The sequence below is a fragment of the Zophobas morio genome, unplaced genomic scaffold (assembly GCF_036711695.1).
Source record: "Zophobas morio isolate AGI-343-1 ecotype UQ-CSIRO unplaced genomic scaffold, CSIRO_AGI_Zmor_V1 ptg000014l, whole genome shotgun sequence".
NCBI classification, from domain to species: Eukaryota; Metazoa; Arthropoda; class Insecta; order Coleoptera; family Tenebrionidae; genus Zophobas; species Zophobas morio.
Genome location: NW_026972119.1, coordinates 20902292 through 20915916, shown reverse-complemented (window position 1 = coordinate 20915916; position 13625 = coordinate 20902292). Strand labels below are relative to the sequence as shown.

Sequence of the window (13625 nt, the reverse complement as noted above, 5' to 3'; positions counted from 1 at the left end):
CTTTTCAAATTTTTAAAATTTTAGGTTTTTCTAGATTTCAATTTTTTTTTCAATTTGCGGAATTTTTAATTTTATTTTTTAATTTATCGATGTTTCGAAAGATAAATAGGCCAAAATCGAAAAATCAAAAAGTTATAAATGGAAAAGTTGATAAATCGAAAGACTGAACAATCAAAATCGAAACATCCGAATCTCGATAAATCGAGATCTCAAAAAGTTGAAAAATCGAAAATTTAAAAATTCGAAAAATAAAAAAATTAAAATATAGAAGAACTGAAAATTCGAGAATTCGAAAAATGTATAATTTTAAATATTGAAGAATTAAAATATCGAAAAGTTGAAAAATTTAAAAATCGAAATATAAATAGTCGAAAAATTCAAAAATTTAAAGTTCAAAAAACGAAAAAATGAAAATCCAAAAAATAAAAAATCAAAATCAAAATATTGAAAAATCCTAAAACTGAAAGAAATATCAAAAAATAGATGAATTAAAAAAATGGAAAATTGAGAAACCTCAAAACCCAAAAAGTCGAAAAATGGAAAAATGGAAGAAGTGAAAAATTAAAATTTTGAGAAGTCGGGAAATGGGAAAATCAAAAATAGATTAATTGAAAGATTGGAAAACTGAAAATTTAGCAACGTCAAAATTTGAAAAGTTGAAAAATAGAAATACTGAAGAACTGAAATATAAAAAAATCGCGAAATCGAAAAATCTAAAATTTAAAACATTGAACAATTAAAATATCACAAAAAATCGAGGAATCCAAACATCAAAAAATAAAAATTGAAAAATTGGCAAATCGAGAATCGAAACCTAAAATTAAAAAAAATCGAAACATCGAAAAATTGGAAAATCGAAAAATTGAAATCCAGAAATCGGAACGTCGAAAAATTCAAAAACTGAGACATCCAGAAATGGAAAAATCAGAGAGGATCGAGAAACAGGAATCGAAAGCCGAAAAAAAAGTTATGAATTGAAAAAAGGTCGAACCATCCGAATTCGACAAATCGAGAAATCAAAAAATGGAAAAACCGGAAAATTTTAAAAGAGAAAAATTGGAGAATCGAAAATTTAACTTAAAAATTCGGAAAACTGAAGAACTGACACAAAGAAGTGAAAAGTCGAGAAATCGAAAAATTTATAATTTTAAAAATTGAATAATTAAAACATCGAAAAGTTGAAAAATTGAGAAATCGAAGTATAAAACAGTCGAAAAATTGAAAATCCAAAAAATCCAAAAATCGAAAAGTCGGAAAATCGAAATATTGAAAAATCCCAAAACTGAAAGAAGTATTTAAAAACCTGAGTAATTAAAAAATTGGAAAATTGGGAAACCGAAAAACTAAAAGAGCAAAGTCGAAAAGTTGTAACCTTAAAAAATTGAAGAATTGAAAAATCGAAGCTTTGGGAAGTCGAGAAATGTGACAATAAACAAAAGATTACTTAAAAAATCGAAAAACTGAAAATTTAGGAACGTCAATATTTGAAAAATTGAAAAATCGAAATATTTATTTCAAAATCGTAAAACTGAAGATGACAAAAATTGAGAAATCGTATCATTGAAACATAGGAAAATTGAGAAATCGAAAAATAGAAAATTTGAGAAATGGAAAAATGAAAACATCTAAAATTGCAATATTGAAAAATTGAGACACCTAAAGTTCAAAAATAGAGAAATCGAAAAGCCGAAAAACCTCAATACAATATACAATTTAAAATCGATTTGCTGTGTACAATTTTGAAGTGACGTCATTACATTATTGGTGGGGATGATCAGACAAAGTTTGGTTGGCGTTTTACCCTCTACACGATATTCCTAACATACATATAAAATTTGACAACAATCGGTCCAGTAGTTTCGGAGATTATCTGTCTAATAAAAATCCGGACAGACGGCAAACAGACAGACAGACAGACGGAAACGGGGGACCTATTTCTTCGTACTGTAGGGGTCATGAAAGGTCGAAAAAACGTCAAAGAGAATCGGTCGACATCCTCGATTACAAAACTTCCTTCGCTTACTCTCGGGAATTCAAAGTTTTATATAAATATTCAGTAAAGTTATCAAGTTCTGAACGTTTAATTAATTAGTTTAATAATAATGTTTCTGATGATATTTGAGCTGGCAAAAATGGTTAGGTTTCTGACACAATTGATAATCCTAAACGACAAAAATATCAGTCTTTGTAAAGAAACTTCAGCCGAGTTTATGGTGTGCAGAAGAGCAAACTTGGTAGCAGGTAAGAATAATTACTAAATTTTGTCTGCATTATGTGGCATGTTATTTTGGTGGTTTTTCGTCTTTGTAGAAAAACAAACACGGGAAATCGTCTATCAAGTATATCATTTTATGAACAAGGAGAAGGAAGCATAGAATTTCATTGTTGATCTAAATCAACTTTACTTTACAACCATTCAGAAATGAAAACTATCCAAAATCCATCATTACTATTAGAATAATTTGAAATTAAGAGCCTTGTAAAAAAGCGCGTAATATTTTATTTGACCAACCAAAAATCCACAACAATTTTCATCACCACATGAATACCATCATCTGGTCGTATGGAGAGGCAACTAATTATTTAATTGAACATTTCAAGCGTGAAATTGATAACACAGGAGAATGAGTATAATCCACTATTTAGCCCAAGGCTTGAGGTGCTAATTAACGTCTAGAAGACAGCAAAGCTTCCCTTCGAATGGCAGTACTTCGAACCCTGTCGTAGTAACTTTTAACACTTCAGTGGTTATTTCAGACGTTTTCATTGTTCATATTTTATAAAACACCAAAAAAGCGTTCTTGGTAATTTTAAACTTGTCTAGAGCAACTAAACTTGCTTTCTGTTATTGTTAGTGGTGGAGATATCGTGCATCTTATCTATCTCAACTCTTTAGCGAAATTGCCCCACTTCCTTGCAATTTATAAGTGCCAACAGCTAAATTAATACACTTAGCAACACCACACACCATTATTCCTCTAGACAACTACAATACATTACATTGTAAATGCTCAGTTTTGAGATGTTTACTGAATTGGAAAATATATCAAACGCTCATAACATGTTTAGTAGTGCCATTGTTAAAACAGAGTTTAAATAAACTTCAGTTAGTTACCGGCAAAATTGTTGAACAAACACACAACAGAGAGTGACTACTTGTGTGTAAAATTTGATAATGTAGCTAGTTATCATTTAATTAAACATTAATAAAGAGTTAACAGGAATTAGCAGGGACAGCTGCCGTTGGCGCAATTTTTACAAATCAAGTATATTAAATTAGTGCCTAATTTAAGTTCACAAAGGTTTGAACGCGGTTAAAGGACCGTAGTAGAAACAGTTATTTCCCTGATTGTTATTACAGTAATGAAATGAAATATTTTGCAATCAAGCGAGCGTTGTTTATTTAATTAAAAGTACAGCTAAAAGCGATCTCATTTCCACATTTTTACAAAAAGTAATTAAAAATATATTACGTTTTATAAAATGCTAAAATGTTAATATTTCAAATAAACATAGACAACGCGCAATCAATAACACTACATCTCGTCGAAAAACGAGAATTCCATTTTCGACATAAAGCCGCCCATTGTGTACACATTATTAAACAAAATACGTCCCTAAATCGCAAATCGGTCGCATTTGATGCATCAACAACACTAAACCTCACAATTTCTATTATTGCGGGTTCGTAATTTGCTTGTTCGGACAGAACTTGCTACTCATTCATTCACTTTGTGTTTGTTTTGTGGAGGTAATATTTAAATTTTAATTATTATTAATGTGGAAATCTCGCCTATTTGGCTGGGTTTCCACGAGAATAAAGTAAAAAAGGAAGGAGAGGGTTTTGTTGTGTTGTGTTCTGGAGAAAATTTTTGTTCGCTGTGAAATGTTACAGAATTGGTTAATCACTGAAAGGGTCATTAATGTAAAATATTAGTACAACATATGTGGGTAATGTTTTTGCGCTGCTGTCACGCTAAATCTAATTTGCGGTTAATGGCGTCATTAAAAGACAATTTCCTTATTGATCTGTACGGAACGCTAGATTTTATTGCCCATTAACGATACAGATTTTTGCAGGAGTGGAAATTTTCCTGTGTTGGGTTAATAAAATTGTAATTTTTGTTTATTACATATTGGAAATTGGTCTAAAGATACTAAAAGCGAACACTTTCTAAAACGGAATGTAAAAATTTCCTCCAAGATTTTTAGAAATTTTTACAAAAGAAACTTTTTCACGTTATCAAAATTCTGGGTTCATACAGAAAGCAAAACAAAGGCTGTGTATTTATTAGCGGTTCTACAAGTTCTAAATGTTCATAAAATTTTCTAGAGATAAATTAAAATAAAAGTTATGCAATACTCTAGTGATAGTGACTCCTATGTATTTTTATTAATTTTTTTTGAACTTAGTTTACAATATTTCCAAAAATTTCTTTATCAACTTCTGAAAATGTTGCAAAATCATTTTAAACATTAAACTAGTTATAAATTGAATGATCTATATTGTTAATGTAATCCACTTATAACTGTCACAAATTTATTCTGAAATTTGTAACCATCTAAAATTTATTGGATACAAAAAGTTGTTGATCAACTTCTGGAAAATAAAAAATCGAGTAAGCAGTTAAAAATATTTACCGTATCAAAAATTATCAAAGTTATCAAAACCCTACTTCTAAAATGTTCGCAGTTAATTTTAGGTCCCCTGATGTTCTATTTTCGTATAAATCTTTTGAGCTTTTAGTGTTTTATTGTTTAAGAATTGGAAAATGTCTTGAGTACCGCAGTATTTGGGCAGCCATGGTGTATTATTTTGGGACACCATGGAACTTTATTTTGTAAATTATTTAAAAGAACTTTTTGGGGGACGTTTTTGGAAAATTCTGACCTGACCTGTTTTTGAATTAATTTTGGGACCGTTTTTTTTTTTGAAAAATTGAAAACAATCTTGAGATTCTAGGTACATATTCCTGTTCGGAAAGAATTTAAAAGTGCTTTGGGGCCTCTAGTCTCTTTTCTTATAATAATTCAATTAAATTTCGTCGAGGACGCGTCATTTGCTAAAATCAGTCGTATCGTAGCAGGTACTAGCCCCGCCCACCCACCCTCTCTTTTCTTAAAACGTATGTCATTTGCCAAAATCACTTTTATTTTAGCAGGTACTAACCCGGCCCACCCACCCTCTCTTTTCTTAGAAGGTATCTCATCTGCCAAAATCACTCTTGTCTTAGCAAGTACTAGCCCCGCCCACCCACCCTCTCTTTTTTTAGAAGGTATCTCATTTGCCAAAATCATTCCTATCTTGGCAAGTACTAGCCCCGCCCGCCCACCCTATTTTTCTTAGAGGCTTTGTCATTTGCCAAAATCAAGCCTTAACAGCTACTAGCCCCATCCACTCGCCCTCTCTTTTCTTAGAGGGTATTTCATTTGCCAAAATCACTCTTATCTTAGCAGGTACTAGCCCCGCCCACCCACCCAGTTCTAGATTATTTTAGAATTTTTAAAATAATTGATTACATTTATAAAAGCTGTTAATCAATTTCTGGGTTTTAAAAATTTGTTGAGCAACTTTTGAGATTGTTGTAAAAACATGCATTTTTTTATTTTAAAACAGTTTTCGCATTCCCCTTTTTTTAGAATTTTTGAAGTACTTATTCAAATATAACTTCCGAAGATCATAATGTTTCAAAGAATTCTAAATATTTTCATGATATTTGATTTTAAAAGAGTCCTAAATTACCTTATAATAGTGATACATTTATTTTAGAACTTCTAAATTTGTTAAGTATATTTGTAAAAAGTTGTTGATCAAGTTCTGAAAATGTTACAATTAAGTCTAAAAATATTTTTGAAATGTTTGAGTACTTCTTAATTTTTATATTTAGCAATTTTCTTTAATTTTAAAGCAGTTCTAGATTGACTTAACGATTTACATTGTTATTACTTTTCTTTCATAATAGCTATAAACTTATTTTAGAATTTTTAAAATAATTGATTACATTTATAAAAGCTGTTAATCAATTTCTGGATTTAAAAAATTTGTTGAGCAACTTCTGAGATTGTTGTAAAAATCTGCATTTTTTATTATAAAACAGTTTTCGCATTCCCCTTATTTTAGAATTTTTAAAGTACTTATTCAAATATAACTCCCGAAGATCATAATGTTTCAAATAATTCTAAATATGTTTATGATATTTGATTTTAAAAGAGTTCTAAATTAACTTATAGTAGTGGCACATTTGTTTTAGAACTTCTAAATTAGTTAAGTATATTTCTAGAAAGTTGTTGATCAAGTTCTGAAAATGTTACTATTAAGTCTAAAAATATTTTTGAAATATATATTTGAGTACATTTTAATTTTATATTTAACAATTTTGTTTAATTTTAAAGCAGTTCTAGATTGACTTAACCTTTTACATTATTAATATTTTTCTTTTGTAATAGTTATAAATTTATTTTAAAATTTTTTAAGTAATTGATTACATTTATAAAAAGCCATTACTCAATTTCTGGATTTTAAAAATTTGCTAAGTAACTTCTGAGACATTATGTAAAAACATGTATTTTTTTATTTCAGAACCCACCCCTCCCACCCATCCTCTTTTTCTTAGAGGGTATGTCATTTGCCAAATTTACTCTTATCTTGGCAGATACTAACCCCGCCCACCCACCCACTCTTTTCTTGGAAGGTATCTCATTTGCCAAAATCAATTTTATCGTAGCAGGTACTACCCCCGCCCACCCCACCCTCTTCTTCCTAGAGGGTATGTCATTTGTCAAAATCAATCTTATCGCAACAGGTACTAGCCCCGCCCACCCACCCTCTTTTTCTTATAAAGTATGTCATTTGTCAAAATAGGTATTATTTTAGCAGCTACTAGAATAAATAAACGATTTACAATATTATTATTTTGCTTTTATAATAGTTATAAATTTATTTTAGAAGTAATTGATTACATTTATAAAAAGCCATTACTCAATTTCTGAATTTTAAAAATTTGTTAAGTAACTTCTGAGATTATATGTAAAAACATGTATTTTTTTATTTCAGGCCCCAGCCCGCCCACCCACCCTCTCTTTTCTTGGAAGGTATCTCGTTTGCCAAAATGACTCTTATCTTAGCAGGTACTAGCCCCGCCCACCCACCCCTCTTTTCTTAGAAGGTATGTCATTTGCCAAATCACTCTTATCTTAGGAGGTATTAGTACCGCCCACCAACCCTCTTGTCTTAGAGAGTATCTCATCTGCCAAAATCACTCTTATCTTAGCAGGTACTAGCCCAGCCCACCCACCCTCTCTTTTCTTAGAAGGTATATCATTTGCCAAATCACTCTTATCTTAGGAGGTATTAGTACCGCCCACCCACCCTTTTTTCTTAGAAGGTATCTCATCTGCCAAAATCACTTTTATCTTAGCAGGTACTAGCCCCGCCCACCCACCCTCTGTTCTCTTAGAAAGTATGTCATTTGCCAAAATAGGTATTATTTTTGCAGCTACTAGAATAAATACAAGATTTATAATGTTAATATCTTGCTTTTATAATAGTTATAAATTTATTTTAGAATTTTTGAAGTAATTGATTACATTTATAAAAAGCTGTTAATCAATTTCTGGATTTTAAAAGATTGTTGTAAAAATATGTATTTTTTTATTTTAAAACTCACGTATCTATTTCAATATGATCATATGTTTCAAATACTTCTAAATATTTTGATGATATTTGATTCCAAAAGGGTCCTAATTAACTTATAATAATGATAGATTTGTTTTAGAACTTCTAAATTAGTTAAGTAAGTATATTTCTAAAAAGTTGTTGATCAAGTTCTGAAAATGTTGCACATAAATCTAAAAATATTTTCGAAATATTTGATTAGTTTTTAAATTTTATATTTAATAATTTTGGTTAATTAAAGTAGTTCCAGATTGCCTTAACGATTACATTGTTCACATTTTCCTTTTATAATAGTTAAAATTTTTGAAATAATTGATTACATATATAAAAGTTGTTAATCAATTTCTGGATTTTTAATATTTGGTCAACTTCTGAAAATGTTATAAATCATTTTAAATATTTTTGGGGATATTTGAGAACTTATATTTTTACATTTCACAATTTTTTGTAATTTATAATCATGTAAAATTTATTGGATATAAAAAGTTGTTGATCAACTTCAGAATTTTAAAAATTTGTTGAGCAACTGCTGAGATTGTATATAAAAATATGTAGTTTTTTATTTTTAAACTATTTTCGTATTCTATTTATTTTAGAATTTTTAAAGTATCTATTTCAATATGATCATATGTTTCAAATACTTCTAAATATTTTGATGATATTTGATTTCAAAAGGGTCCTAATTAACTTATAATAATGATACATTTATTTTAGAACTTCTAAATTAGTTAAGTAAGTATATTTCTGAAAACCTGTTGATCGAGTTCTGAAAATGTTACAAATAAGTCTAAAATATTTTCGAAATATTTGATTAGTTTTTAAATTTTATATTTAATAATTTTGTTTAATTTTAAAGTAGTGCTAGATTGGTTTAACGATTACATTGTTCATATTTTTCTTTTATAATAGTTACAAATTTATTTTAGAATTTTTGAAGTTTTTGATCACATTTATAAAAAGCTGTTAATCAATTCCTGAATTAAAAATTTCATCAACTTCTGAAAATGTTATAAATCATTTTAAATATTTTCGGTATATTTGAGAACTTTTATTTTTACATTTCACAATTTTGTTTACTTTTAAAGTAGTTCTGCACTGATTGAATGATCTTCATTGTTAATGTATTCCACTTATAACGGTTATAAATTTATAATCATGTAAAATTTATTGGATATAAAAATTTGTTGATCAAGTTCGGGATTTTAAAGATTTGTTGAGCAAGTTCTGAGACTGTATGTAGAAATATGTATTTTTTTATTTTAAAACTGTTTTCGTATTCCCTTTATTTTAGAATTTTTGAAGTACCTACGTATTCGAATATAAATCCTGAGGATCATATGTTTCAAATAATTCTAAATATTTTCATGATATTTGATTTCAAAAGAGTCATAAATTAACTTATAATAGTGATACATTTATTTTAGAACTTCTAAATTAATCATTTATTTTTTAAAAAAGTTGTTGATCAAGTTCTGAAAATCTTACAAATAAGTCTAAAAATATTTTTGAAATATTTGGGTACTTGTTAAATTTTATATTTAATAATTTTGTTTAATTTTCAAGTAGTGCTAGATTGGTTTAACGATTACATTGTTCATATTTTTCTTTTATAATAGTTACAAATTTATTTCAGAATTTTTGAAGTAATTGATCACATTTATAAAAAGCTGTTAATCAATTTCTGGATTTTAAATATTTGATCAACTTCTGAAAATGTTATAAATCATTTTAAGTATTTTCGGGATATTTGAGAACTTTTATTTTTACATTTCATAATTTTGTTTACTTTTAAAGTAGTTCCTCATTGATTGAATGATCTTCATTGTTAATGTATTCCACTTATAACGGTTATAAATTTATAATCATGTAAAATTTATTGGATATAAAAATTTGTTGATCAACTTCTGGGTTTTAAAGATTTGTTGAGCAACTTCTGAGACTGTATGTATAAATATGTATTTTTTTATTTTAAAAATGTTTTCGTATTCCCTTTATTTTAGAATTTTTGAAGTACCTACGTATTCGAATATAAATCCTGAGGATCATATGTTTCAAATAATTCTAAATATTTTCATGATATTTGATTTCAAAAGAGTCCTAAATTAACTTATAATAGTGATACATTTATTTTAGAACTTCTAAATTAATTAATTATTTTTCTAAAAATTTGTGGATAAAGTTCTGAAAATCTTACAAATAAGTCTAAAAATATTTTTGAAATATTTGAGTGTTTTTAAACTTTATATTTAATAATTCTGTTTAATTTTAAAGTAGTGTTAGATTGGTTTAACGATTACATTGTTCATATTTTTCTTTTATAATAGTTACAAATTTATTTCAGAATTTTTGAAGTAATTGATCACATTTATAAAAAGCTGTTAATCAATTTCTGAATTTTAAAAATTTGATCAAATTCTGAAAATGTTATAAATCATTTTAAGTATTTTCGGGATATTTGAAAACTTTTATTTACACATTTCACAATTTTGTTTAATTTTAAAGTAGTTCTCAATTGACTGAATGATCTTCATTGTTAATGTATTCCTCTTATAACGGTTATAAATTTATAATCATGTAAAACTCATTGATGTATTATGTAAAAATATGTATTTTTACATAATCGTATTCCTGTTATTTTATAATTTTTGAAGTATATATTCGAATATAAATCCTGAAGATCATATGTTTCAAATAATTCTAAATATTTTCATGATATTTGATTTTAAAAAAGTCATAAATTAAGTATTTTGTTTAATTTTAAAGTAGTCCATTTTCTGAAGATTGAAACTTAATTAAATTGATTTCATGATTTGCATTAATAAAATTATGAACATTTATTCATCACGGTAGTCCAAAAATCGTTGATCAACTTCTGAATCTTGTATATTATAATAATTCCGAACAATTTAGATACCTGAGTACTTTTTAATATTGAATGAGCATTTTCATCATTTGAGCTCGTTTTTTAGTCATTTTCTATTATAATTTTCGTCACACTATGACAACATAAGTGCATATAAGGCGATAACTGAGAAGGTGCTTTAACACAACTTTGAAAGCATGTGTTCCGACCTCTGGTGACTTCCCGTCCCGCCTCTTGCACCCAACTTCACGCCATACGCCACCGCCGCCCCCTCCCGCCCCCCAAACACCTATTAAAAAACTATCCCCCAACAACCCGCCATAAAAAATGTAAGCTCCCACTCCCTCCAGAAAAACCGGCCGTCGCGAGCGGAAAAATTGGCGCCGATATCTTATTTTTCAATAAATTTTCCTCATGTTTTGCAGATGTTTTCGCGAAATTCCATTATTATTTTGCGTCGTGTCGCCCCCTGGTGATTGACATTTCCTGACGTCGCGACAGCCTCCGTATAAGAGTGGCGCTGAATTGAATTTGGTACCCGCAGCGAGTGTATTATTTTTCCTCCCATCTGGTACAGTCCGTTCTCACCTGTACGCAGGTAGGTAACCAGGCAACACGCACGCTACCCATTCTCTTTTCTCGTTACCGTGACGACGGCGCGCGCCGTCTCTCTGTCTATCGCATTGATTGCGCCACGAGTCCCGTGACGTCACGCCGCCGCCGCCGCCGCCGACGGGAATTCAGTTTTGATACTTTGGTTTTCACGTCATGAATGCGATTTGTGATTCCGATGGTGTTCAAATGTGTGTGTTAACCCTTCAATTGAGACGCCCTGCTTTCTTCCGAGGATACAACGGCAATTTCTGTTGTTTGACGGAATTTGGTGGGCGGGGGCGGCGAGGATGATGTCTGGACGAATATGTTATGAGGATAGGGACAAATCGTGGAATTTTTCGGCGAAAATCGAAAATTTTACTTTTGAATCCTACCGACTGCGCCATTTTCGCAACAAGGAACGAATTAATCGGAAATTGGCGGTTTTAAATTATAAAAACGTAAACAACTGAAACAGCACACTGATTTATACATTCTCGAGTACTAAAAGCAGCTGAAATACAAAATTACAAATTGTGGAGAAACTTATTTGTATTTTTTGGAAAACTTTTCTACTCTGTCACACTATCCAAACTTTGCGCGTTTATTGCAAATACTTTTAAAGTGTCAGCAATGTTTCATGTAGACAATAAGGACTATTTTGATAATCGCTTTTTTTCATTTTTCAACCCTAATGGCAACTGCCTCAAACAAACCGTTTACCCAGTTCACTCCGTTCTGTGGAAAAGTGTTGATAGCTTAATTGATGCCCCCAAAACACGGCGTTGCTCGTTTCTTTGTATCGATTTTTGCAATGAATCCCCGAGCTCTCATTTGCTATGCTTTAAAAAGGTAACCACAAAGAAAACAAGGTTGAGCTTTGAGAGAATATGCAAACTTTTGTATGTATAACCCGAGTGTATCCACAGGTCGTTGTTTACGAGTTCATGAGGTATCAGCTTTGCTTATATTACATAAGTGCCCCAGGAAAACAAAATTTTCCGGACAGAGACAGAAGTTTTCTCTCATCAACGTTCCTGAACGAAATACCGTCAAAAAAAAATGGAATAAATGAGCAAAATGTTGATATGCCTCATTAGGGAGATCGCCCCGAGAAATGAAAATCCATAACTCATTTCTCAATTAAATGCTCGCATTATACGTTTCCTTCGTGATTTTCCTGCCCGAACAGGAATAAATCGGCTTGTCGCAGCTTTAGTTGTTTGTTATTAGCTGAAATAGCTTTTACGATTACCTCTCGAATTGTTTTTCTGACCTTCTTGTGGATTTTAGTTTCGGTTTATTCTAGATCTGCTTAAGGTTTTTTTGTAAATAGAGTATTGGGTAATGGAAACCGTCTGACGTAAGGGTCTTCACATTAACAATGCGTGTAGATGGGAAGGGGTAGTCGGATTACCCAATTAGAGCAGATAAATCAGAACCTGCAATGATGAGTCGTTAACTGAGTATAAGGGAAAAAGGTGACGCAAAAACGTAAACAGTATAGACGAATTTTATGAATTCAGTCTATCTATCTAACTATTTGGGAGCAACACCAATTTCGTAATTCAGGCGTAAAATATCTTTGAAAATTTGGAAATATTTAAAGGCAAGGATAGAGTGTTCACTGCAGACGCTGGTCCTATGCCCCACACAATGTTCACTAGCAATATGACTGTATTTACTAGAAACAACTTTTAAAAGTAGTTTAAACTTTTTATTGGATATATTTTTGGATGTATTTAGAAGCGGCCGTAGCAAAAATAATGTGATACAGGTGGTAAAATTGTTTTATTTTGCTCGTAAAATGTTCCTACTTGGATTTACTTCCCAGCGTAAGCTACGGAAGTATTTAAAGTGAGTCCATCAAGGGAATGTCTGCTTTCATTTTTCTCGACGTTTCAGGGCCTCTAAAATATCAGAAAATAGGTTCCCCACTAAACATTTTTGCCTAATCATCACAAATAATTTGAAGACGTGTCCTCAAAGTGTTGCATGGCAAAGGCTATTTAAATTTTATAAAATAATACACTTTTGTACTTGAGGATTATGAATCCGCCCTAAGTGTTTTCTGGGCATCCAATGTTTCGCTAAAATCCAAACTGTATAATAACGTAATCGAATTTCCAAATTATATTCATAGGTGGATGTTATATTTTTGGCGTTTTTTTATTCTTCACAATTCAAAGTTTTAGAAATTTTCCATTATTTCTTAAAGCGTTTTTTCTCTGTTCTATAAACAGTCCTGAACAACGTGTCGTGGAGTTTGTGGACAATTTTTTAAACACTCTGTATTTATACAAGGTAAGTAAAAAAATAATAATATATGTCCAATCAAGAACGGCTCTCGTTTTACTGAAAACTTCATAAATTAAAGACAATTTTTTTTAGAAAACCTGAACGTGCTCGCTGCTCGATTTTTCAATTTTTCAAATTTTGACGTTTCTAAATTTTCAGTTTTCCGATTTGTGAAGTAACCTTTTTATTTATTTT

General features: G+C 30.0%; 2 protein-coding genes across 7 annotated transcripts in view; one reads left to right on the top strand and one right to left on the bottom strand.

Moving 5' to 3' along the window:
• The window catches only part of Mub (mushroom-body expressed), a 312827-nt gene that overhangs the window by 234054 nt on the left and 65148 nt on the right, over nt 1-13625 (bottom strand). The window lies entirely within an intron of this gene.
• The window catches only part of LOC135128626 (fatty acid-binding protein homolog 5-like), a 118127-nt gene continuing 117618 nt past the window's right edge, over nt 13117-13625 (top strand). Inside the window, exon 1 of the mRNA XM_064055567.1 lies at nt 13117-13120. The gene's annotated coding sequence lies outside the window, so the exon portion shown is untranslated. The remainder of the gene's footprint in view (nt 13121-13625) is intronic.